Raw genomic sequence first — 26,019 nt, forward strand, 5'->3', positions numbered from 1 at the left:
ATGAATGCATGTGTGCTGGTAATTTCAAAGCAATAAGGAGACATTAACCTTAATGACAAAAAAATAACCAGAAAGAATCTCAGCAGATCCTTGTATCAGACATTGTCTGAAATTCCCTGCTCAGATGTTTCTCTTCTTGATGTCTTGGTGTGTAAGGTCTCATTCTAGGGTGTTGTGGATGGTTGCTTGGGTGTTTCTAATTGGTTGTTTACTGCCTGGTCTACAAGACTCCAGGATAGGCTAGTCACTTGATATGGTTTGAGTGCCACTTTCATGGTTTTCAAACATGGTAGCTGGTTCCTAGCTGTTTTTTGGAAGATGGTGGTCAACCAACCAGTGATCATCAGCTAATATGGACCAGCTAGAAAAATGTTCCCAAACAGTTACACCATGTCCTAACCAGATGCAATGCCATAAGATTCTAGCGACAAGCAATTTGTCTCTCCACACCAAAAATCAATGAAAAATCACAGCCAATCAGAAGAGTGTGTGAGGTCACTGAGAAAAATCAGAAGAGTGTGTGGGCGGAGTCTGTTTGCAAGCGCACTGCACTCACAACGAAACGGATAAGTACATAATCAAATTCATAAATATTACACCATTTTAACATTATTAAAAATACTGAGTGACCTCAAAAATCTTCACAGAATACACTTATTTGTTAACATTGAGTTCACACAGTTTGAACGCTCTTGTTTCCTTTAATTTTTAAGATATGAGGTCAATTATCCATCGTCACTTTCAATATGGCTATAAAGTTCACGCAAAATTATATACAAACTCACATTACATTTTTTAAAACTTTAAATAAAGCACATAATCAGTACCTGAGATTACTTTGTATATTGTTTTTCCAGCCGTGACGTCGCAGAAATAGAAACCGTTTCTAAAATTGCATATTGCCGTCACGGCTGGTTAAGACAAAAGCTAACAAGGAAAAGATAGCTTTTATTGTGTATCTGGTTACAACACGGTGTTAAGATGGATTTTCCATCCATCTCCAATTCACCTGCATTGAAAATCAGGCTGGTTGTTATCAGTAGCAACTATATGTTAACATGATGTACTGTAGAATCTGCAAAACAGGTCAATGTATGGTTTGTTCACGTTTCAGCCTGTGCTTTCTGAAAAACATAAGACAAAATAAGCTATATGAAAAAAAAAAAAATCATAATTATTTTATGCCAAACAGATGATGAATAATGTATTTTCTAATTATCTTCTCTTTCTGTCCCTAAAACATAGCTCTTCTGTGAATACTAATATCTGGGTGGCCATGGAATACGCCTCATGCATTATAGAAAAGGAGAATAAAGTGTTAAATGGAAGGCAAATGTTATAGATAACATCAGTACCATGAATCTGCATGTTAAACACCCTTTAAGATTTCACAATGCAGTAAAGTGGAAGTCGAGGAAAAAAAGCATGTTGAAATAATGACTTGATCTGATAATTGAGAGGGCAAACCTCGCCAACCACAATGCTTGGATGGTCTGGGTTTATTCTAGTTGCTCATTGGCCCAATACAAAAAGAAAAAAAATACAATTTTTTAAATACATTTACATACTATTGGTAACAGTATTAAAGGTCATACACACTGTCTTGACAATAGAAAGCAATGGATCTAACCAGGACAGAAAGAAACATGGACAGCCCAGATCCACCTCAACATGAGGACAAGTACATCAGAGTGTCTAGTTTGAGAAACAGATGCCTCACTGGTGCTCAGCTAGAAGCTTCACTGAACAAACCAATCACATGTGAAGTGAAGAGCAGAATCTGAGATGATGCTGGCGTTTACACAGAGTTTCAAAGAGAAGCCAGATCTGACACTGGCAAAGAACCACAGGGTTAAAAAGGGCAAAAGAACATGCAGATGGTAGACTATTAATAAGAACGGATGTATTTAGGTTTAAGATGCTTTGATTATAAGGTTATGAGATGTGGCTACAAACCAAATCACAGCTATGGGATTTGCTACAGAAAGCTAAAATGTATATTCAGCTGATTATCTTATAAACTGACAATCATGGATGTCATGGTGAGGAAATTTGCACATTGATAAATAAACTTGCGACAACACCTGTATAACCGATAATCACTTTTGCTTTCGAATTTGAGATTATGTGTACTCTGTGTATAGCAGAGATGGGCACTCGAGTTAGAGACTCGGCACTCGACCTGAAATGACTTCAGACTTGACTTGACTCGGCACAAAAGACTCGGAATATTTAAAAACGACTCAAGTCTTTTACCCATAACTACTGATATAATAAATAAAGAATTTGTGTTGTGTTTAAATGGTTTTATAATATCTGCGTCACATATATTTCCTTGCGTGTCGTGGTATATCGGACTCTTGTCATAGAATTTGATTACGTATGTCCGTGCGCGTAAACTCCGAAATGTCATAATAAGAGTCCCATGCAACATGACGGGAGCCACCGTGCCATATGTTCTTTCGTTTGGGTTTATTATCACGTCAGATCAGCTAGACGCACAGAATGTGGGAAAACAATTAAAGACACCAGAACAACATCATCAAATTTTATGAGACATCGCATCCACAACGGTTAGTCACATTAACTCACACAACTAACGTTAGCTATTACTCTGTGGTGTAGCTGCATGGCTCTTTTGAATTGCCAGCCTGGTAAAATATGAACAAAAAAAAATCTAGCCTATGAACCTAGCATTACGTTTTATCAAATCTTCAAATTATTTGCAGCTTTTCTATTTCTTAATGTGTGTCCATAAGAGAGAGAGATAGAAAGAGATGTTAATCCATTTATTACTTAAAGCTCATATTTTAATGTATCACATTCAGCATGTGTAGAGTTTTCAATTGACATTCTTAAACATTCCGAGGTTTGATATTTTCTGAAAATGACTGTTGTCAATAACAACAAATCTGTATAACAATCTGCTGTATAACAAACCGTAGGTGCATCCCAATTCGCATACTTGTGCACTATTCTATGACGTTTTTAAGTACAAATAGTGCAGTAGTGCGTTCACACTAAAAATTCAAAAAAGAAAAAGTGCACTTTAAATACCCGGATGGTGCACTAAATTAACGGAAAAAACGAAGTGTGGAATGATGGACACATCGTGCACTCAACTGTCGCAGTTTTAATTACGTAGCGGAGGGGAAGGGAGGATCGGACTCCGTTGTTAAATGACAAAATAACCTCATACAATTCACACACTACATGGATGAGTGCATAGTGCACAAGTACATAGTGTATAAGTGCATAGTGTATAGTGCGTCGTTTGGGACGCAACTCGTGACTCACGGGCGCCATCTTGTGTCCGTTTAGCGACTGTATTGAAAATGGCTACTCGTTGCCAGGACAACTGTTTTGTACATTGTAATGGATTATAAAGCAACAAACTGGATGTACATTATCCCTTACATCATAGGACCTTAATTTTAAATAAAACAGATTATAGAAAGATCATATAATTTTGTCTATATATTACAACTAGGATAAAACATAGGATTTGATTATGAGATTTTTTTTTTTTTGAATGACTCGAGACTCGCCTCGGACTCGTGACAAAAGACTTCAGACTTGACTCCAGTGATAAAGACTTCAGACTTGACTCGGACTCCAGATAAAAGACTCGTGAACATCTCTGGTGTATAGGCCTATAATTTGTGGTTATTAGGGAGCTGCCATCAATATGCAGGGTATAACTTTTGAATGCGCACTCACATTTGCGATCACACATACTCTGTGTAAAGGGACTGGCCAAGCAGGGGTACTGGCCACACATTTTACAAGATAATATATTTGTCAATGATGCTCAGGATCTGTTGCGCAACAAATCCTCCACCATCGTCTTGTCAGTCATCTCTCCTTACTCTCGTCACCTGATAAGTGAAATCTGACTCCTGCTGCGACTCTGCAGCTCGTGCTGCATGGATCAGAGGAGACACATTCAATTTATAATATAGCGTCCGTTGTCCAGCTGAACTAAATGGATTTTATTTCTATAAAAAAGCAAAACGGCCGAACACTGTATAACTCCAGTAACACTGACAACCGCGAGCCTACTGACAAGGAAATAAGGTCTTTGAATTAAAAGATCATTTTATTGTCAGACCAGATTGTACTTATATACAGTATACAGTACATAAAATAAAGTGCCTATGGCTGTTGGAAGACCTGGTCAGACAAGTGCATCTCTGCATGGCAGAAAGGAGGAGATCAACTGTGTGACACTTCACCCTTTCACACAGACCTCAGATCACACAAAGCATCACCTCTCTCTCCTCTCTCCCTGTTGCTATGCAACACAGAGCGGCTTATATTTTGACAACATTGATTATTATAAGTTCCTGCAAGGGCCAAGTTTAGGTCACAAACATACATTAGAGAGCAACCAGCTGTGGGAGGTAGTGTGTGTGTGTGTGTGTGTGTGTGTGTTGGAGAGAGAAGGAAAAATAAAGACTGATTAACGATTGTTTACATGAACAAATTTCCAATTCAAATAAACTCATCCAATTGCAGAGTCTGAAAGTACACAACCCAAAACTCTGTAATCCTATGAAAATATCCATTCACACGAGCATCACACATATACTCAAGATTTCTATGCATACAGTCACATTTAATTACCATACTGACTAGAAGCAATGGGAATCATATGAGGTCAAACTGAACTACTCTGGTTCTGATTCCTCTATATTATCTACACTACCATTCAAACGCTTGATTTTTTATTGAAATAAATTAATATAAGGATGCACTAAATTGATTATAGACACTAAATACATTTAATGTAACAAAAGTTTTGTATTTCAAATAAATGCTGATCTTTTGCACTATTAATCAAATAACAGGATAAACCAAATCAGCATATTAGAATGATTTCTGAAGGATCATGTGACACTGAAGACTGGAGTAATGATGCTGAAAATTCAGCTTTGCCATCACAGAAATATTACATTTAAATTACATTTTAAAATACACTACCGCTCAAAAGTTTGGGATCGGTAAGATTTTTAATGTTTTTAAAATTTATTTATTGCTTAATTTATTTAATTAAAAATACAGTAAAAACAGTAATAGTGTGAAAAATTGTTACAATTTAAAATAACTGTTTTCTATTTGAATATATTTAACAAAGTAATTTATTCTCGTGTTGGCAAAGCTGAATTTTCAGCATCATTACTCCAGTCTTCAGTGTCACATGATCCTTCAGAAATCATTCTAATATGATGATTAGTTACTCAAGAAATATTTGTTATTATTTTCAATGTTGAAAACAGTTGTGTACTTTTTTTTTTTTTTCAGGATTCCTTGATGAATAGAAAGTTCAAAAGAACAGCATTTATCTAAAATACAAAGCTTTTGTAACATTTTACACGACAAAAAGTTTGGGGTCAGTAAGAATTTTTATTTTTATTTTTTTGAAAAGAAATTAAAGAAATTAATACTTTTATTCAGCAAGGATGCATTAAATCAATCAAAAAAGTGACAGTAAAGACATTTATAATGTTACAAAAGATTAGATTTCAGATAAACACTGTTCTTTTGAACTTTCTATTCATCAAAGAATCCTGAAAAAAAAAATACTGTACACAAATATTTTGTACAATTGTAAACAATAAATGTTTCTTGAGCAGCAAATTGACATATTAGAATGATTTCTGAAGGATCATGTGACACTGAAGACTGGATTAACGATGCTGAAAATTCAGCTTTGCCAACACAAGAATAAATTACATTTTAAAATATTTTCAAATAGAAAACAGTCATTTTAAATTGTAATAATATTTCACAATATTACTGTTTTTACTGTATTTTTAATTAACTAAATGCACCCTTGGTGAGCAGACAAAACTTTCTTTTAAAAACATTAAAAATCTTACCGATCCCAAACTTTTGAGCGGTAGTGTATATTAAAATAGAAAACAGTTCTATGAAATTGAAATATTTCACAATATTACTGTTTTACTTATTTTTTATTAAATAAATGAAGCTTGGGTGAGAATAATAGAAAAAAAAAAAATGTTTTGAACCGTAGTGTATGTTACTAAACATACTTGCAAGCATTGAGTACAACACAACAATAGTAGTGCGCAGTTTGAGTTAAACATGGAAGTGTTTCAATGACGAGTGAGTCATTGTAGGCCGGTTCAAGAGCACAGCAAGCACATTGGTCTCATTGTATGAAGAAAAACACCATCTACTCTGTTTATTGTTTGTATTATTGTAAAGCCCCCAGACTTTCGTAACACATTCTATTCAGATTTCAAGCTCACAACTCAACTAAAATTTGATTTCTGTTTCTGTGGTACTGAAGATTCGATCTCTATTCAGCAGCAGAGTATTCACTATTCAGTGGAGGAATTCATACACTACAGAATCGTTAATAGAACCAAACACGAGGGATCTCTATACTCAGGATAGAACTTTGCAAAGCCTTATATGAGGGTTTTACCGCATGCTTTAATCTTTCATTTGAACCATGCCCCACACAGTCGGGCCTGGAGAATGCCAGCGTACCCGCCGGACGGAGTACACCAAGATGAGATGGGCTGCTTACATCTAACCCACTTCTGTCTCGCCAGGAGCAAAGCAAACAAACATCAACCTGGGTAATCTTTAAAGCAGTGCTCTAATCCTGATCTGAAATGTCAACAGTCTCACAGAGACCCTGCGTGGGTCAGGTGCCATGGATTACAGAATGTGTGTTAAAGGGACACATGGATGATGGACATAAAGGCAGATCTAGCATTTCAAAAGCTCCAGTAACCTGCTGTGAACACACGCTCTCCTACAAAGAAGCGGTCAGATCATAAGCCAGAGAAAGCCTGTAATGTCTGTCATTAAAGCGTATAATCCTCTACACACATGTATATATGTGTGTATATACACATATACATCTCCAAAACTGCAGCTCTTGTGGGGTGTTCCCGGTCTGCAGTGGTCAGTATCTATCAAAAGAGGTCCAAGGAAGGAACAGTGGTGAACCGGCCAAGGCTCATTGATGCATGTGGGGAGCGAAGGCTGACCCGTGTGGTCCGATCCAACAGACAAGTTACTGTAGCTCAAATTGCTCAAGAAGTTAATGCTGGTTCTGATAGAAAGGTGTCAGAATACATAGTGCATCGCAGTTTGTTGTGTATGAAGCTGCATAGCTGCAGACCAGTCAGGGTGCCCATGCTGACCCCTGTCCACCATCGAAAGCACCAACAGAGCATCAGAACTGGACCACGGAGCAATGGAAGAAGGTGGCCTGGTCTGATGAATCACATTTTCTTTTACATCACGTGGATGGCCGGGTGCGTGTGCATTGCTTACCTGGGAACACATGGCACCAGGATGCACTATGGGAAGAAGGCCAGTCGGCGGAGACCGTGTGATGCTTTGGGCAATGTTCTGCTGGGAAAACTTGGGTCCTGCCATCCATGTGGATGTTACTTTGACACGTATCACTTATCTAAGCGTTGTTGCAGACCATGTACACCCTTTCATTGGAAATGGTATTCCCTGGTGGCTGTGGCCTCTTTCAGCAGGATAATGTGCCCTGACACAAAGCAAAAATGGTTCAGGAATGGTTTGAGGAGCACAACAATGAGTTTGAGATGTTGACTTGGCCTCCAAATTCCCCAGATCTCAATCCAATCGAACATCTGTGGGATGTGCTGAACAAACAAGTCCGATCCATGGAGGCCCACCTCGCAACTTACAGGACTTAAAGGATCTGCTGCTAATATCTTGGAGTCAGATACCACAGCACACATTCAAGGGTCTAGTGGGGTCCATGCCTCGATGGGTCAGGGCTGTTTTGACAGCAAAAGGGGGACCAACACAATATTGGGAAGGTAGTCATAATGTTATGCCTGATCTGATATAGCATAATGTTGATTTTTCTACCTTTGGGCTTCTTGACTACACACGATGCCTTAAAATGCTCTCTAGGTAGACAGCGTACTTAGTTTATGAACACAGCTACAGCAATTGGCTATATTTTCTTTATTGCCTTTCCATATAGTCTTTTTTCTATGCTATTTTTCCACTCGCAGTCAAGCTCAGAATGTCCTGGAAGCAAACAAAGTGGCTTCTCTGAAAATGGTGTAATTAAAAATCTGCAGAACAAGCAGCAAACAATAATACCTCATGCAATTTAGCACTTATCACTCATTACAGTTACTCACAATATTTTCTGGATGCTTTTGTATATAGAGACTCTTCAACAGACCTGATGTTGTTGCACTGCTCAAATGCAACGTGAAACCCCGTGAAACACGCTACTACAGGACATGACAGCCACCAGCCGGTGTCTTGTCTCCATGGTTACAGGTTGCTCCTCTAGTGATGTCTGATGAAATGAAGTCTCTTTTGTGCCAATTGATCTTGTGCTCCACCACTGGTGTCACCGTGACTCATCAGGGAGCCACACAAGAGGTTGTGTGTGCTGGCGATTCACACTCAACTATTATGGCCACAGACAGATAGTCAGACCCACACAACAATTTATATTAGGGCTGGGCAAAAAAGAATAAATAAATAAATTTCTCGATTTTAATCGATTCTCATTTTGAAGAATCAACGTCGATTCATAAATAGCAAGAATCAATATGTTTTTAGTTGATGAATGAACAAAACTTTGTAGCGCCCCTCATCCAATAAATCGTAATAAGCTTTGTGCGTTGTTACTTCTGACATGAAACAAAGTTGCAGCTTTCAAATTCTGTGAATTTTATTTTGAAATTCAAACAATAAATACGGTTTTGGTGCACACAAACTGATCATCTCTTCTTCTTTACTACTAGTTACAGCACAAAATAAACATGACTGAACATCAGAAGGAACATGAAATGCGTTTCATGTCTAATGTAATCACTCAGTGTTTCAACCGCGGAAAGACGTCAATAAAACAGCTTGTTAATGTCACGCAACACATTTACCTCAGAAAAGCCATTCAATGTCCAAAAACGTGTTAGTCAACTAGAAAGATAAACTTAGAGAGAAGCATTTTGATAAATATATGAACTATATTGCATATCAATTGTATTTTAATTTAACCTGTTCTTTAATATTTAATGTCTGAATAAATTCATGTTTTTATGACAGCCACCATTTAAAAAAAAAAATAAATAAATATTATATATATATATATATATATATATATATATAAACAAGTAGAAACATAATTGTCATTCAAAATGTAATATTATGACATTATTATTATAAAAACTACTTATTTTGTAGGCGAGTAGCCTACAAATCAGTTAATTTTAACCTTTAATATTATAATGATGTACCAACAGGGCTCCTTGTATAGATTATTACAGGATTATTTTAGCCTTAGGGCTAACTTTGTATATTTACATCTAACTAAATGTTGATTAATGTGCACTGTCCCTTTCAAAATAAAAATAAAAATTCCTTGTGGAAATGTATGTACTGTACCCAATAGGCCTATATATAAATAATAGGCTGCATTTATTTGATGTATAAATAGATGTATATGCCCAGAGTTTATATAAGTTATTCACATAAAAATGAGGATGTCTCTAGTCAAAAAACATTTGGAATGTGTACAACGTTCCTATACTGGATTTGATACCATATATTGGAACCAATTTTAACAGAATCAAGTAAGAATCCTGTAAGAATTAAATAAAATCCTACTGGATAAAATGAAGATTGTGATCCTTACTGATTGATTCTTACGGTCTTATTGGATATTGTGTAATCATTATCAGAACCGTACAGGTATAGGAACACAAGACACTGCAATAAGGTCCTGCCACGGGACAGTGAAAAGAAATTGCTCTGGGAGAATTTCTTTAAATTCATTTTGATATTCAGCTGGGGCTTTTATCCTATTGGGAATCTTAACAGTAATGTTATGAAATAAGCTTTTTAAATCTCATTTGAAAATCTTGAAAGAAAATTCCTATTAGGATCGACTCCAAATCAGGATAGAATTTTCAATAGGATTCTAGCTAGAGCTCATTGTGAGGTATATATATTATACACACACGTTGTTGGCACACGCACAAACGTGCAAAGCCCCTTATATAACTGGAAATAATGTACTCGATATGGACATACACATAACATGAGCAAAGAATAAAGCATCATCTCACAGCATCCCAGCGGTTGCCATGGCACCCTCCCTATCTGGAACTGATGCGACTGATGTCTGGCCTTTGACTGATGAAAAGCTGGCAAGAGTGAGACATTCCCTACACACACCTTTGATCAGCCTCTCGGTCAAACCAGGATACAAGATGCTAACCTTTCCCATCTCAACACTCATAATTGCCAGACACTTGCAATTATCTCAACCGTCTACCAGCAGCAGGCAAACATAGCTAATTAATTCTATAATTAAGATTAATTCTGAAATGTTGTCTTTCCCCCCACTTCTGCAGATGTTTTCTTCTCAAAAAACATTTGAGCTGTGCTTTGAGCACACCTTTGGGGTACTGTAGTACGATTTCTGACTGCAGATGATTTAGTTCTGTAACGCTTTAGATGTGCTCTGAACTGCTGAATTACAGTCGAATAAGATCTCGTTACGTCCAATACAGTTAAGTGTTTTAGCAGACACGTTCTTATCTAAAGCGAACGGCAGGTTGAGCCACCCTGGAGCAACCTGAGGAGAAGTAACTTGCTCCAGGCACAATGATGATAACAGTACTGCTTAAGTTCATGAACCACAACACAAAAAACATGCTTAGCATTCAAACTGAACTGACAGCCTTCAGATTTCAAGACTGCACCTTTAACCACTGAATTCATGTTTAACCCTGTTTCTAAGCCTAGTAAGGCAGCATCCTGTTTTGTTGAAGCCATCAGCCTGCATTATTTAGAGGTCGCTTATTCAAAACAAAGGCGAAGCTTGATGATGCCTTGATTTAGCGGAATCATGGGAGGTGTCGTCTTCATTGTCTACAGCCGGTGGAAAAATATCCGATGGGACTCGGGAAGAAATCGTGTTCATGGATGAGATTAGGGCTGACCGATATATCACATGCGACTGTCACGCGCATTTCGTCAGTAAAGCCGGTTCCCTGATTACCGCTAAATCGCCATCAACCGCTTTCAAATTGAGCGCCATTTAATAGACAGAACCGTAGATCACTGACAAGCTACGCAATATCGCGTTCATTATCGCAGATGAATCGCCTTCGATAATGAACGCGATACTGCGTAGCTTGTCAGTGAACTACGGCTATATTATACCTCTTATTATACCGCAGTCACCGCTTCCGGTTCTTCCTGTGAAGCGTATGTAGAGTAACGCAGTGCTGTTTTATCATATTTGTGTGTTGAAAGTTGTTATAGTGCTACTCTCCGTTTGTTCGGCAGCTACTATGAGACACTTGTTGCACACTGCAGTAAGCTAGATCGACACTAGGCACGGTAAAACATGGTACTCAGTGTAAATCAAGAAAATGAGATTTAAACAATAAGACTTACAGTGTTGAGCTTTATAACTTGATAAGTTTTCCTGCGATGAATGTATCCAAACAGTTCTTCCCTTGTCTAATAAAACACATAATATATTAAAGCGTCTTTGGTGTTTCCATGGTTTCTACAAAATAAAACCGGAAATCGAGGGTAATGCAGGTATGTCATTGATAGGCGACGCACGGACACAGTCCGTGTCCTGGTTAAAATTGCTTATTTCTCTGGATTTAAACATTCTTGGAAACATTTGGAATAATAATAATAAAAAAAATCCTTACATTTATATAGCACTTTTCTGGGCACTCAAAGGGAATAAGTACACAAGTCGACAAAATATGTAACATTGTTCTAGTGGTTTTGGATATTTTAATCCAAAAATATTACATATTGTGCCTTTAAATAATCATGTTTATCAGAATTCCCGGTGGAAAAACTACATTACCCATGATTCTGAAAAGAAATCTCCACAAGAGAATCGAAGCAAATTGCACTAAAATAACTCTTTAGTGAAGCACCACTAACCAAGTCAGTCTGCCTAGAAATAATTTATCTTAATTTATATATTATTTATTTATTTATTCTTATTTTGACTGTCATTCGCAATGCTTCATGGGATTGTAGTTCTTTCCCTCATTAAAGCTGTTAAGTGCACAGTCTTGTATCTTTGTCTTTTTGCAGATTTTCAAATACTCCTTTGCTTCAAATCAAAGTCTGTAATGTGATTTACCTTGTAGCTGGTTGATTTGGTTCATGGTTTAAAACTTTTTCACAAAGACTTTTTTTTTTTTTTTTAAATCCCTATGGGTAAAAATAAATAGGATTTTTTTTTTTTTTTCAGAAACAAAGGCTGCTGAAAAAAAATGGTGTGGTGTGGGGTGGGGTTGGGGGGGGGGGGGGGGGGCAATGCTGCACTCTGTTACTATGACAAATATCACTCAATACCAAGAAATATGGATAAAATTAGTTCAACCAAATTAAAATAGAATGTGTTACCCTAAATTTGGTAACCTAGCAACATGCTAACTCTACTCAAATAAGATATTTGAAAGGCCTTTGTAGAACGTTCAAAATCAGTTAGGATGATGCTTATGGATGAAAACAAGGCAGCTCACTCAGGAACAGAGCCATGATATAAAAAAATAATAATAAAAAAAATCAGACATCATTATGGTTGTGACATCAAGATCATGAATCCATTAACATTTACATATAAATTTCTACTTAGACCGCACTGATGAACAATTGGCTAACCTTCAAGTACCATCTTAGTTCACAATCACAACAGGGGCCATTCTCACACACACACACACACACACACACACACACACACACACACACACACACACACACACACACACACACACACACACCACAATCTTAAAGGTACAGCAACAAAAAAGGCTATTTGATTGTAAGGTCAGAGGGTGTATGTAACTAAATTACTATATTTTGACACAATAAACCTTAAGTAAAATAACATTAAAAACACTTATGGTCTAAAAACCCAGCAAATCAAGAATGCTCACCCACGGTATACTGGCACAATGAAAACTTCAATAAAACAGGATTTGTTCCAGTTGTTTACTGGGGGTAAGGGAGAGAGGGAGAGAGAGATAGTTAGCGCTAAAGCTGACAGCTGCTTGGCAGGCTCTCAAACGCAGCTTAACGTTCACCCTGTTCTGAGTGGCACACAATGCAACTATTCAACCCTCCAAACATCTAACCATCACCATGCGCATACAGAGATGCCTGACAGTCAAGAGCAGAGCTTCAGCTCGCTCTGGCCAAAATGGAGCTCCAACATTTCACTCTATCTATTGTTTGACGTCTTCAGGCTCAATATTGATGACTTTGTCACCCTCTGATCCATTCTACACGGATCACTTCAGGACGAACCGGAAAACCGTTTCCGCCATTGGCCACTGGATGGCGATCTGGTTCCATGAATAGGTTCTGGAAAGAGTGAATGAAGCACACTATGGCAAGCCAAAGAAAAGAACGTGTGTAGAATTAGAGGAAGATGTTGTGTACAAGCTTTTACTGAGCGTAAAGTGCTGATGATTTAGTGCTTTTCACATCACATGATTTAGAGTTAAAAACACAACCAAAACATAAAAATGGTAAATAGGTGTGGAGAGCAGGCCAGCATGGGTGAGCCTTTTCTGTGCTGTTCATGAGTCAGTGTGGATATCAAAAAAGAAAGTAAGCCAATGCCAAAATACACCTTAAAATAACCTTGTTTCAAAATGTGGCAACACATACTGTTTGCTTGTACCCAGAATGAATGCTAACGCTACTTTTAAAAAGGATATTACAGTAATGTTATTTCGATTAAGAGCTCATTAGCGTTAACAACTTGTGCTAATGTCATTTCAAGTTTTTTTTATGTGATATGAATCATAATGAATGTTATATTTAGTGCTGAGTCAAATTTTCCTCCTTAAACTATGTCTGATGTTTGTGTCGGTTTGCTTAGCCATACTTTGGAAACAAAATTGTCCTCGGAAGTGAGCTAGATATGACAAAACGTTCACTTGGGAATCTCAGAACATAAAATTATACAGTATACACAACACACACACAAACACAAAAGAGACACACATATAAAATAACTGGTAACACTTTACAATAAGGTCTCATTTGTTAACATTAGTTAATGTATTAACTACCATCACCTACAGTAAACAATATATTTCTAACAACATTCATTCATCTTTGTCAATGTTAGTTAATAAAAATACAGTTGTTCATTGTTCATGTTAGCTCACAGTGCATTAAAGGTGCAATATATAAGAATTTTGCAGTAAAATATCCAAAAACCACTAGGCCAGTGTTGTTCACTTGAGTACTTACAATATCCCAAATGTTTAACTATTTGTAAATCGTGAGAAAATTGCAATTTCTCCGGGAAGTCTCCTGTCAATTGCGTCATACCCGCATTATCCTCGGTTTCCGGTTTTATTTTGTAGAAACCATGGAAACACCAAAGACGCTTTAATATTTACATGTTTTAATAGGCAAGGGAACAATTGTTTTGATATATTTATAGACAGAAAAACTAATTGTTGTTAACAATTAGCTCAACATAGTCTTGTTTAAATCTAATTTTCATGATTTTTTTGCGAGTACCATGCTTTACCATGCCTCAGAGAAAAACACTATTTTGTGAAGTAGCTAACATAGCATAATCAGATGCAGCTTTAGTTTTAGTAACAGAAATACAGCATTTTCTCCATCAAACAATATGTTTTAAAATGAATTGCATGCCATTTATCAACACAAGCCATCCAGCATTTATTAATATGATATTCTAATATCGATCTAGCTTACTGCAGTGTCTCTCAAACAAGTGTCTCACAGCAGCCACCGAGCAAATGCACAGAGTAACGATATAACAATTTTCAACACACTCAAATGTATCTAATATGATAAACAGCTGTTACCTCATTCTAATGAGCGGAAGTGGCGCCGGCGAGTGTGTCATAATAAAAGTCCCGCTGTTCGTGAGGCGTGTGTTGCGCAATCGCTCCAGCGGCCTCGTTCAGCTCCCACAACACTCGGTCCTGCTCTGCTTCATACTACAGTAACGTTAATAATCGCATCCATAAACATAATTTCCTCCCGAGTCCTATCCCAATTCTTTCCACTGGCTGTGATGTGAAGACCACAAGATTCCGTGCTCAAACTTGGCGTCATTAAGCTACGCCTTTGTTTTGAATAGGCCTCTAGCGGACAGAAAATATTACATATTGCACCTTTAACTAATGTTAACAAATACAACTTTTGAGTTTAAAAAAAGTATTTATAAACGTTGAAATGAACACCAACTAAGATTAATAAATGCTGTAGAAGTATTGTTCATTGTTAGTTCATGTTAACATTGACTGATGTTATCAAATTAAACCTTATTGTAAGATATTACCAAATAAATTAACAAAAATATGCTTATTTGGTGGCTAAAGAAACATTTCCTATTATCTATGTTGAAAACTATGTTGTGCTGCTTAATATTTTTGTCAAAACTAATACTTTTTTCCCCTCGGATTCTTAGGATTTTTAAAATAAAATCCTTTGTAACGTTTTGTCATTACAGTCACTTTTGAACAGTTTAATACAACCTTGCTGAATAAAAGTGTTTTTTTTTTGTTGTTGTTGTTTTTTTTAATAAATTGATTAAAAAATTTGAACAAGAGCATGTCTAAATGCATTCAAACCTCCTCTGTGCAGTGATGGCATAACAGTCAAATAAACGTGAATAAATATATGTGTGTGTGTGCATGCACAAACGTGAGAGTCTTAAACGCTTTCCCATCTTAAAGCAGGTCATAATCAGTCACGGCTCTTAGAGACTTCACGGGCTGATCTGTTGTGCCCCTTTTCTGGGATTAGTTCTCTTCTCAGCTCACTGAGGACCTTTGAATGTAACCCTTTAGAGCACTTTGCAGAGCACTTCATTCTAAAAAATGTAGATGAGTGGCAAAAGCCCACTGTGCATTTAAAAGACCACACTTTATGAATCCAGATTCAGTTCAAATTACTAGAGATTTTCTCAAAGCTCCGGATGTATTGTATTCCAGGTCTTTAGCGAGAGGATGGGCAGAGTAGATTAAAGTAGAGCACACACACCATCTGGGAAATGTCTCACGCCAGTCAGTGGCATAAAGCACAAATGTAAACTGGCATTGGACCAGTGAAGTATGTGCAGGGAGGAAAAACTAGCAGACCTTCTTCTATAGTAAGTGTTGCCTTCACTAATACAATTACATGACTGAATGACTATATTGGCTAAGTGTTAACTTACATATTCATTGACCTCACAGATAGTTCAAGGAAAGGAATACACAAATAAACACACTCTACAACAATCCTGCCTTTTGCAAGAGGGTCAATGGAGAACCAGAACTCCTGATTGGTCACAACCAGCCCAAAGCTGTGTGCACCTAGACGGCACACGTCTGGTCTGCAGCCGTCTGAAAGTATACAGTTCAAAAGTCTTCAAACACCATGTCGTCACTGGAAACCATAATGAGGTCGCATCGTTCTACCCCTTGACCCTACCGGACAGCAACTGGACTGACCCTGCAGACCGAAGCTTGGTGCCAGAGAAGCGCTCGGACCAGGATTCCAAGCCAACTTGAACAAACAAGGTCAGGCAGTGGAGTCACAGCAGGCTAGCGTGACAACTGTTATTGTAGTCTGTAATCAAAGAAGGTCCAAATGCTCAATGAAAGAAGACTAAATGCTAATCAGGCAATTTGCTGTCATCCAGCCAATTAACTTCACTGTATACAAACATCACTCAGCAAATGTGCGTGACAGAAGCAGCGTAAAAATTGCTGCTCTTTAAATTGTTGCTCTCCTTAGCAGCGCCTCATTTCATTCTGGCTTCTGTTTTAAAGAGAAAGCTAACCATTGGGTTGTTCCAATCCCATATCACTTTTTCATTAATGGAAAACAAAAGGAAATTTTTCAGAATGTACTACTTAAATTTTCCAATATAATTAATATTAATGGAGATCCAGACCTCGAAAAAAGTAGAGATGCACCAATATAAACATCGCGGGCATTAACAATAAGCCAACAATTAAGACCAATATTAAAATACTACTAAACTACAGATTTTCATTTTGAGATCTGCAAAAGATTACATTTAACGTTTGTTTTAAATTAATCATTAGAAATGAGTGGGCACAATTAAATATCGTATATCATGTTCCATTGGTTTTCAACTAGGGCTCAAACTTCCAAGTGAGCTGAATGACTTAAAAAGGTATTTAAATTAATAAATTATTATATAAAAACATGTTATAAAAACATTGAACTCTAATCTAAATAAAAATCATATTGCCCTTTCCTCTCAGTTTTTTTTATTTTTATTTATTTTTTTTATTAAAGAACATACAGTTCTTGAAACATCTGGAATCACAAAATTAATAATTATTTGTTAATTTAATAAATCAATGCTCCCTAAATAAAACTCTGCAGAACAAGTAGATTTGATTAATTATAGATTTATCTTATCTGGTTAAGAACTAGTGAATATCAGCCAATAATTAAGTCAATATTTTGTATATTGCTACAAAAAGCATTATTGAAAGCATCACAAAAGAAGTTCATGACTAAATTCAAAGTCTTCTGAAGGCATAGAATAGATTTGAGAGAGGATCAGGCAAGTCGTTGTTGAAAGTCTTACCCTTTATAGGGCCAGATTTGCGCCAGTGCAAACCCTCTTTTGGGTTTTAAAAATCTACTGTTGCGATTTACTAAAAGACACGCGGTGCAAAATGCATGGACAGTTGTTTTTGTGGCTGACCTTATTGCATATGCATTTGTAGGAGTTTCCCTTTGAGACGCAAAATTATGGGAGGGGAGTATTTAAATGAATCACGCAATGCGATGTTTGCGCTAGTCAATTTACTAGTATTTGTGCCAGTATTTAAGAAAGCATGTCTTGACCCATTTTGCGACATGGCTGCAATTGTTGCTGCTGGGAGGAGACGACACCGCAGAGAAGAGCTAATCTGCCCATTTAGTAAATCTGGCCCATAGTCAGAAAATACAGTGCCTTAAAGGGGTAGTTCACCCAAAAATGAAAATTGTGTCATCATTTACTCACCCTCATGTTGTTCCAAACCTGTATGAGTTTCTTTCTTCTGTTGAACACTAAAGAAGATATTTTGAATAATGTTGGTAACTATAGTTCCATAGTGTTATTTTTCCTACTATGGAAGTCAATGGGTGCCATCAACTGTCTATTTACCAACATTCTACAAAATATCTTTTGTGTTCAACAGAAGAAAGAAACAGGTTTGAAACAACATGAGGGTGAGTAAATGATGACAAAATTTTCATTTTTTTGGGTGAACTATCCCCTTAAAGGTGCCGAAGAACGTGTTTTCGAAAGATGTAATATAAGTCTAAGGTGTCCCCTGAATGTGTCTGTGAAGTTTCAGCTCAAAATACCCCATAGATTTTTTTTTATTCATTTTTTTAACGGCCTATTTTGGGGCATCATTATAAATGCGCCAATTCAGGCTGCTGCCCCTTTAATTCTCGTGCTCACAGCCCCCGGAGCTCGCGCTTGCCTTAAACAGCATAAACAAAAGTTCACACAGCTAATATAATCCTCAAAATGGATCTTTACAAAGTATTCGTCAGGCAACATGTCTAATCGCGCAAGTATAGTATTTATTTGGATGTTTACGTTTGATTCTGAATGAGTTTGATAGTGCTCCGTGGCTAAAGCTAACATTACACACTGTTGGAGAGATTTATAAACAATGAAGTTGTGTTTATGCATTATACAGACTGCAAGTGTTTAAAAATGAAAATAGAGATGGCTCTTGTCTCCGCGAATACAGTAAGAAACGATGGTGACTTTAACCACATTTAACAGTACATTAGCAACATGCTAACGAAACATTTAGAAAGACAATTTACAAATATCACTAAAAATATCATGATATCATGGATCATGTCAGTTATTATCGCTCCATCTGCCATGTTTTGCTATTGTTCTTGCTTGCTTACCTAGTCTGATGATTCAGCTGTGCAGATCCAGACGTTAATACTGGCTGCCCTTGTCTAATGCCTTGAACATGGGCTGGCATATGCAAATATTGGGGGCGTACATATTAATGATCCCGACTGTTACGTAACAGTCGGTGTTATGTTGAGATTCGCCTGTTCTTTGGAGGTCTTTTAAACAAATAAGATTTATATAAAAAGGAGGAAACAATGGTGTTTGAGACTCACTGTATGTCATTCCCATGTACTGAACTCTTGTTATTCAACTATGCCAAGGTAAATTCAATTTTTCATTCGATGGCACCTTTAACACACAAAACGTTAAGTTGGACATTTTGGCATCATTAAAACAGCAAACTATTAAAATCAAACCTAATGGCAGAGAGCTACAGCTTAAGGAATGTTACTTAAGAATTGAATTTCTGTTTGCTTCTTACATAATGCTATCATTTTGCTTTAGACTACTTGGAATACAGAATATGAGTCACTTATTTGACAATCCTTTCATGGTGCTTTTTGACATTTTACATTTATTATTATTATTATATTGAAAAGATTGATAGAGTTCACGCCTTAAAATTTCTTTTTTGCGTGTTTCACAGAACAAAGCAAGTCCCACAGTTAGTCAATTAGGTGAACTATTCCTTTAAATTAAACTGGACTGTATTGAACAAGCCTCCTCCTCATTCAGGCGAAATGCTTTGACCTACATTACCCGTCTACAGTATCACAGAGAGAGTTCATTTCACCACACCATCCTTCACACACACACACACACACACACACACACACACACACACACACACACATCCTGATTGCATACTGTATCTAGTCCGTAACCAGCAAAATCAAATCCTCAAGGTCTCGGGTCGCCCGTGCGGCCCCTTTAATTAACTGGCCGCTTAATGTGTTTATCCCATGCAAGCGTGGCTCCTGCTACACCGAGGCACCCTGGGAACAGGCTGAGACAGTCAGATAAATCATCACTCGGCACATCTGTCCCCAGTCGCGGCCATCCATCCTCCCTCTCTCACCGCTTTTCCCTCTTTTTCCCTCCGTTTCTCCTCATCTGAGACTCAAGCAATTCTTTTCCTTTGGGTGAGGACGTTTGTCTCTGTCTACCTCTTCCACAGGCTGCTGCCATAGGTTAATATTACACACTCAGATCTATTGCTCAGATAATAGCGCCGTACGACAAGGTCACTGCACCGGGTTCCGCAATGTTAGACCACAAATAGTTAACTGAAGCCAGCCTACCTGTGAAGGGCATAAATCTAGTAGTAAACTCCCAGCAGTGAGAGCATCAACTCTTGAAATCTCCATACGGCAGGGCTGAATTTGTTCCAGCGTTTTATTTACCTGTATGGTAACACACACAAGTGCTAACAAGCATATCACACCTGTGTGTATTTCAAGGACAAAATTAAGGCCAAAAACACAATTGTAAAGGATGTTTTTGGGACAACAGACTAAGGTGCTACCATGTGTTGTGGACATGTATCAAAGCAGTAGTCTTTGAAGTACCATGCAATATTACAGTACAATTTGAGATGATGGATAAGTACAGTTGTTTTACTTAGTTTCACCAACAAAAAAAGCATGTAAGTATATTATAAGCTTTTAGGAGGTTTCTATAGTTTTCAGGACATGTACTATGGTAGTAGTTTTGTATTATTTAAGTAAGTATCTTGGACTGCCAATGAAAATGGTAATCATTGTAAATTGCTAGCATCCACCCATATATGTATGTATGCATGGATGTATATGCTAGCGGATGTAAAATCTGTATATTTGAGATGCTAATTTGAAGGACAGAGACAAACACCAGACACGCATGTGTGCCTCTTGCACTGTAAAAAATAGATGCCTGGAAAAACTGAACGTGCTTAGGGTATTCCAACACAGATATAAATAGAGAAGGTCTCAGACAATGTCATATCCACCAAATTAGGTGTTAAAACAATGAAGATAAAGTCGGCAAACACACATGCCATGTCCTGTTTAACGCATCAGATCCATAATAAGATACTTCACTGATAAGATTGCTGAGATGTTTTTATCCCATTCAATATAAATAAATAGTTCAATACCACCTTGTAATATTAAGTTCAGATCTATATTTGTCTCATTCTATGTAAGAGTGTATTTAAATGATATACAATTAAAACAGAACTCTTAAAATACATTATAAAAAACATATATATATATATATATATATATATATATATATATATATATATATATATATATATATATATATATATATACAGTCCAAAAGTTTGGAACCACTAAGATTTTAATGTTTTTAAAAAACAGTTTCGTCTGCTCACCAAGGCTACATTTATTTAATTAAAAATACAGTAAAAAACAGTAATATTGTGAAAAATTCAGCGTTGCATCACAGGAATAAATTACTTTGTCAAATATATTTAAATAGTACACAGTTATTTTAAATTGTAACAATATTTCATAATATTACTGTTTTTTACTGTATTTTTAATTAAATAAATGTAGCCTTGCTGAGCAGACAAAACTTCTTTTAAAAACATTAAAAATCTTAGTGGTTCCAAACTTTTGGACTGTACTGTGTATATATATATATATATATATATATATATATATATATATATATATATATATATATATATATATATATATATATATATATATATATATATATATATATATATATGTTTTTTTGTTTTGTTTGGACAATATAACCAAAAACCAAATTTTAATATGTTACCATAACATGTGTTAACATTAAAGAGGATCTATTATGCTTTTTTTACATTTATTAAAACTGATTTTATTGAGTAATGTTGCGGTTTGATCATGAAAAAATGTCTGAAAAATTACAAAGCACAAAGTCACTCCACAGGGAGTTATTCTCTATATCAGTAAGTAGAGATGCACCGATACCAGTATCGGTATCGAGCCCGATACTGCTCTCGTGTACTCATACTCATTAAAATGCTCCGATACCAATAACAGATACCACATGGCATGTACAGTACAGTGCTTGTGACAAAGAAACACTGACAACAGAGCAAACATAAAGCAGAATGTATATATCAGAGAGGGATATCTATGAAGTAAATGTATCAAATTAATAGAATGTTAAACAAATACAATTTTTCAAGAAAAATGTAAATTTTCAAGAAGTTTTCTATGCGCAAACATCTGAAGCACGCATCCAGAAAGCTGCCTCTCAGACAGCACGCGAATAGCCTATTAACTCGAGTTCTCTCATGTCTTCTTGCTCTTGAACGGACAAATTCACACAAAATGATGTCAAAACACCAGTATAGGCAAATATCCTTGTGAAACATAGTCAGTTATTAAGTGAATGTAAACAGTTGAGAAAGAAAATGCATGAGTGGATACGTGCAGCTCTTAAAGTAACGGCAGCCTAATAAACCTACTGCTGTCTTTGTCCTTATTGTTCATCTAACAACAAAAGAAAGAAAATCACCCACTGTTCTTGACTGGTTTAGCCCCACTGGAGCAGCTCTAATTGTTCACTGCGCTATTAAATTAACGATATGATTGAGCAATAATAATAACAGTAAAGGCAACAGTAGCTCCAACAAGACATTTTAACAAGCATAATTAGGCATGGAAATAACTATTTGCTAAGCCAACTAATTTGATTCATATTCTTTTGGTTTCTCTGCCCTATATTTTAAAAAAATTAAAAATGCAATGAAAATACAAGTATCTGTACTCTGTATCGGCAAGTACTAAAAATAAAAGTATCTTTCTTTGACTTGTTCTGGAAAAAAGGTATCGGTGCATCCCTGTCAGTAAGCAATGTTTCTGAACTCCCTGAAACACCTTGATTATAGTCTTGAGTTTTCTTCAAGGAATGTACACGTCACAATATTCCTAATTTTAATAATTCCCACCCAAGGAATACACAAAAGTGTGCTGAAACTTGCAAATATGGTAAGGAGTGGGACATTTCTGAAACACACTTGAAGCGGTTGACCAATCACAACACACTAGTAAAGCCAACCAATCAGTGCACATTGTGCTTTTCAGAAGGAGGGGCTTCATAGAGACAGGAACTAGACAGTGTGTTACTGACAGACTGGAAAAAGAGGTGCTGCAACAATGTGAAATATGTGAAAAATAATCTGATTTTTAAACATTCTATCTGAAAATCTATTCTAGTAGACCCCAAACCAAAATCAAGACTTTGAAAAAGGGCATAATAGGTCCCCTTTGACAACTTCACAGCTCAAATGAATTTTTTGTATGGAAGAATTCATATAACTACATCAATGCTACATATACTGCTGATAGAGTTTAACTTGCATTGGACACAAAATATTCCTTTAATATTAGACTTCAAGTCCCAAACAAGCATACCACGGTAAAATTAACCACCATTTACAGTGTCTCAAATATCTTCAGGCCCTCTTCCACTGCACTGTCCAAACACAGAGGGGTGAACACTCATCAGGAGTCTGCAAGGCCAATAACCTCACCCTACAGGTGCACATCAAGAGGTCACCGGCATGTGTGCAGCCTAATCTAACACAGCTAGCCAATGAAAAACACTGCCAACTGGTCCACATCCCGCTGGCATGTCTCATTCTCCCACTGTCTGCCTTTGACAGGACACACACAGAAATGCACATATGGAACGGTCTACAGGGCGTTCGTTATTACCAATTCAATTCTAAGACAAATACCACCGCTTTATATACTGTCAAAGCCTTGGTGGAAAAGGATGTAAGTAGTATACTGAATTTATCTTGAGGTTTTATGTAAAACAAAGATCTGGCTCATGACCAACATAGCCCAGTTGGGCGGCTCTGAGCGTTAAGACATTCTCATGACATGAGGTCTCGGAAAAGCTAATCGCTGTTCTGTCTGCGTACTCGCAGACTTTGCAAAGGCGTGAGGAGACTTACAGAGGAGGAGGACGGTGACCTTGTGTCACCTTGTCCACACACAGAGAGATCAGAAGATATGGCACAAAAGAGAGGGGGAAGGAAAGGAAAAACATGCATAACACTTGTTGTTCCACGATGCAAGGCTGTAGCCATCGTCTTAAGGAAATGAAGTTTGATTTAGAAAACCATGCTTAAGACTGAATCTACATGAAAAGATGCATTATATCCAATCAGTAAAGCTTGTTATTATGCTAGTGTACTAATTAAAGTTGAAATTTTCTAATCTAACAAAATGGAACAAAAATATGGATGAGGGTGTGCCCTATAAAATGTATGCCCTAAATTATAAATACCACTAAATCTACGGTGTAAGATGTCAAGGCTTTTGGCTATGCTAAATACTTACATTTTTTGTTTACATTTTTTTTTTATAAAGATGCATTTTGTAATTATTTAATAGCGTTGGGTAAGTTAAAGTTATAATTACTAGCTACTAATTACATTTTGAACAGTGTAATTTGATTACTGTACTACAAATGACTCTCTCTAAAAAGTATTGCATTACTTACTTTCTAAATCCTTTATCAACTTCGACCAGTTGAACAATACAAGGATAGACGTGAAACTGATCTTTTAATTCTTTCAAATAAATATTATAAATTAATCGATTAAATCAATAATCGATGACAGCGAATGTCATTATCGATTAGTCGCGTCTGCCCATCGTGCACGGAAAACTTCCGCCAGTCGCATCAAATTACAGCACTGAATAACGCATTTCTGTGGACAAAATACATCTAAAAATATCACTGACAAGCTACGCAATATCGCGTTCATTATTGAAGGCGATTCATCTGCGATATGAGCGCGATATTGCGTAGCTTGTCAGTGATCTACGGCTCTGTCTATTAAATGCCGCTCCATTTGAAAGCAGGTGATGGCGATTTAGCGGTAATCAGGGAACCGGCTTTACTGACGAAATGTGCGTGACAATCACATGCGATATATCAGTCAGCCCTAATTAGCATAACGTTTAACATGGCTTGCCCTGTCAGGCGCTTTGACAAATGCGTGTGCTGTTTAAGATGTGATATGTTTCCTCAGTGCAAAACTTTCATTTTACGGTTATATCCTTATCTGTAAGTGTTAGAAAAATCACGCCATTTTGCACGAAGGCTTGTCCTGACAGTCTGCGCTAAACTTCAAACTTTACCGAATGAGCACTGGCGCGCATGCGCGTCAAACAGACGGGACGCATAAGAGCGGAAGACAATTAAAATTCAGCTCAAAATATTAATTTTGGTGAAATATCTGTTGTTGGATGGTAAATTTAGGTTTAAAAGTTAAGATGTAATTCAAGTATTTTATGAGAGTGGTAACTAACGGAATAAATGCGTGTAAATTAATAAAAATGGAAGACGTTTCTTACATTTACAGGATAAAGAAATGACAGTAACAGGTTACTGTGTCCAGAGTGAATGTGTGCGTTTCTGCAGAACATTTTTCTTATCTGTTGACACCTAGTTTGTTTTTGTTTTTCTCTATTATTATCTTCATTTTTAATGTAGTGATTTAAACTCTTTTTGCTTTATTGCTCTTTTGCATATAGCATAGATATAGTCACTATATGTGTTTTCATAGCATTCAGTTGACGTGTTTGTTTGAAGGACAGCATTGGGCAGGATGTGGAATAGTGTGTTTTGTCAATAGAATAAATAAAGAAAATTCGTCTTTTTATCCGATTATCAAAATAATGGTTAGTTGCAGCCCTATATAAAACTGCATAAATTATTCTTGAATTAACCCAAAGAATTTAAATGGAGAAGGTTACAGTACATTACAACATACATTTAACATTAAAATATAACATTTTCATTTTAAAGCCACTATTGTTTCATTGTTTCAATTGTTCTATTGTCTATACAGCATTTAATAAAATTACATCAGAAGTAACTGTAATTAAATTACAGAAAAAAATAGAGTAATCCCTTACTTTTTCAAGGGAAAAGAAATTAAATTACAATAATTAATTACTTCGTAATACATTACACCCAAAACTGTTATTTATAGCCAAAAAAAAAAAAAAAACCCACAAAAATGGATTGATAAAGTAACAAAACTTATGCTTAAAGTTAAGTAGTAT

At 36.5% G+C, this 26,019-nt stretch overlaps 1 protein-coding gene across 4 annotated transcripts in view; it reads right to left on the bottom strand.

Moving 5' to 3' along the window:
* The window catches only part of LOC125277342 (collagen alpha-1(XIX) chain), a 230,833-nt gene that overhangs the window by 111,998 nt on the left and 92,816 nt on the right, over positions 1-26,019 (bottom strand). The window lies entirely within an intron of this gene.

Source organism: Megalobrama amblycephala, linkage group LG10 (genome assembly GCF_018812025.1).
Source record: "Megalobrama amblycephala isolate DHTTF-2021 linkage group LG10, ASM1881202v1, whole genome shotgun sequence".
Classification (NCBI taxonomy): domain Eukaryota; kingdom Metazoa; phylum Chordata; class Actinopteri; order Cypriniformes; family Xenocyprididae; genus Megalobrama; species Megalobrama amblycephala.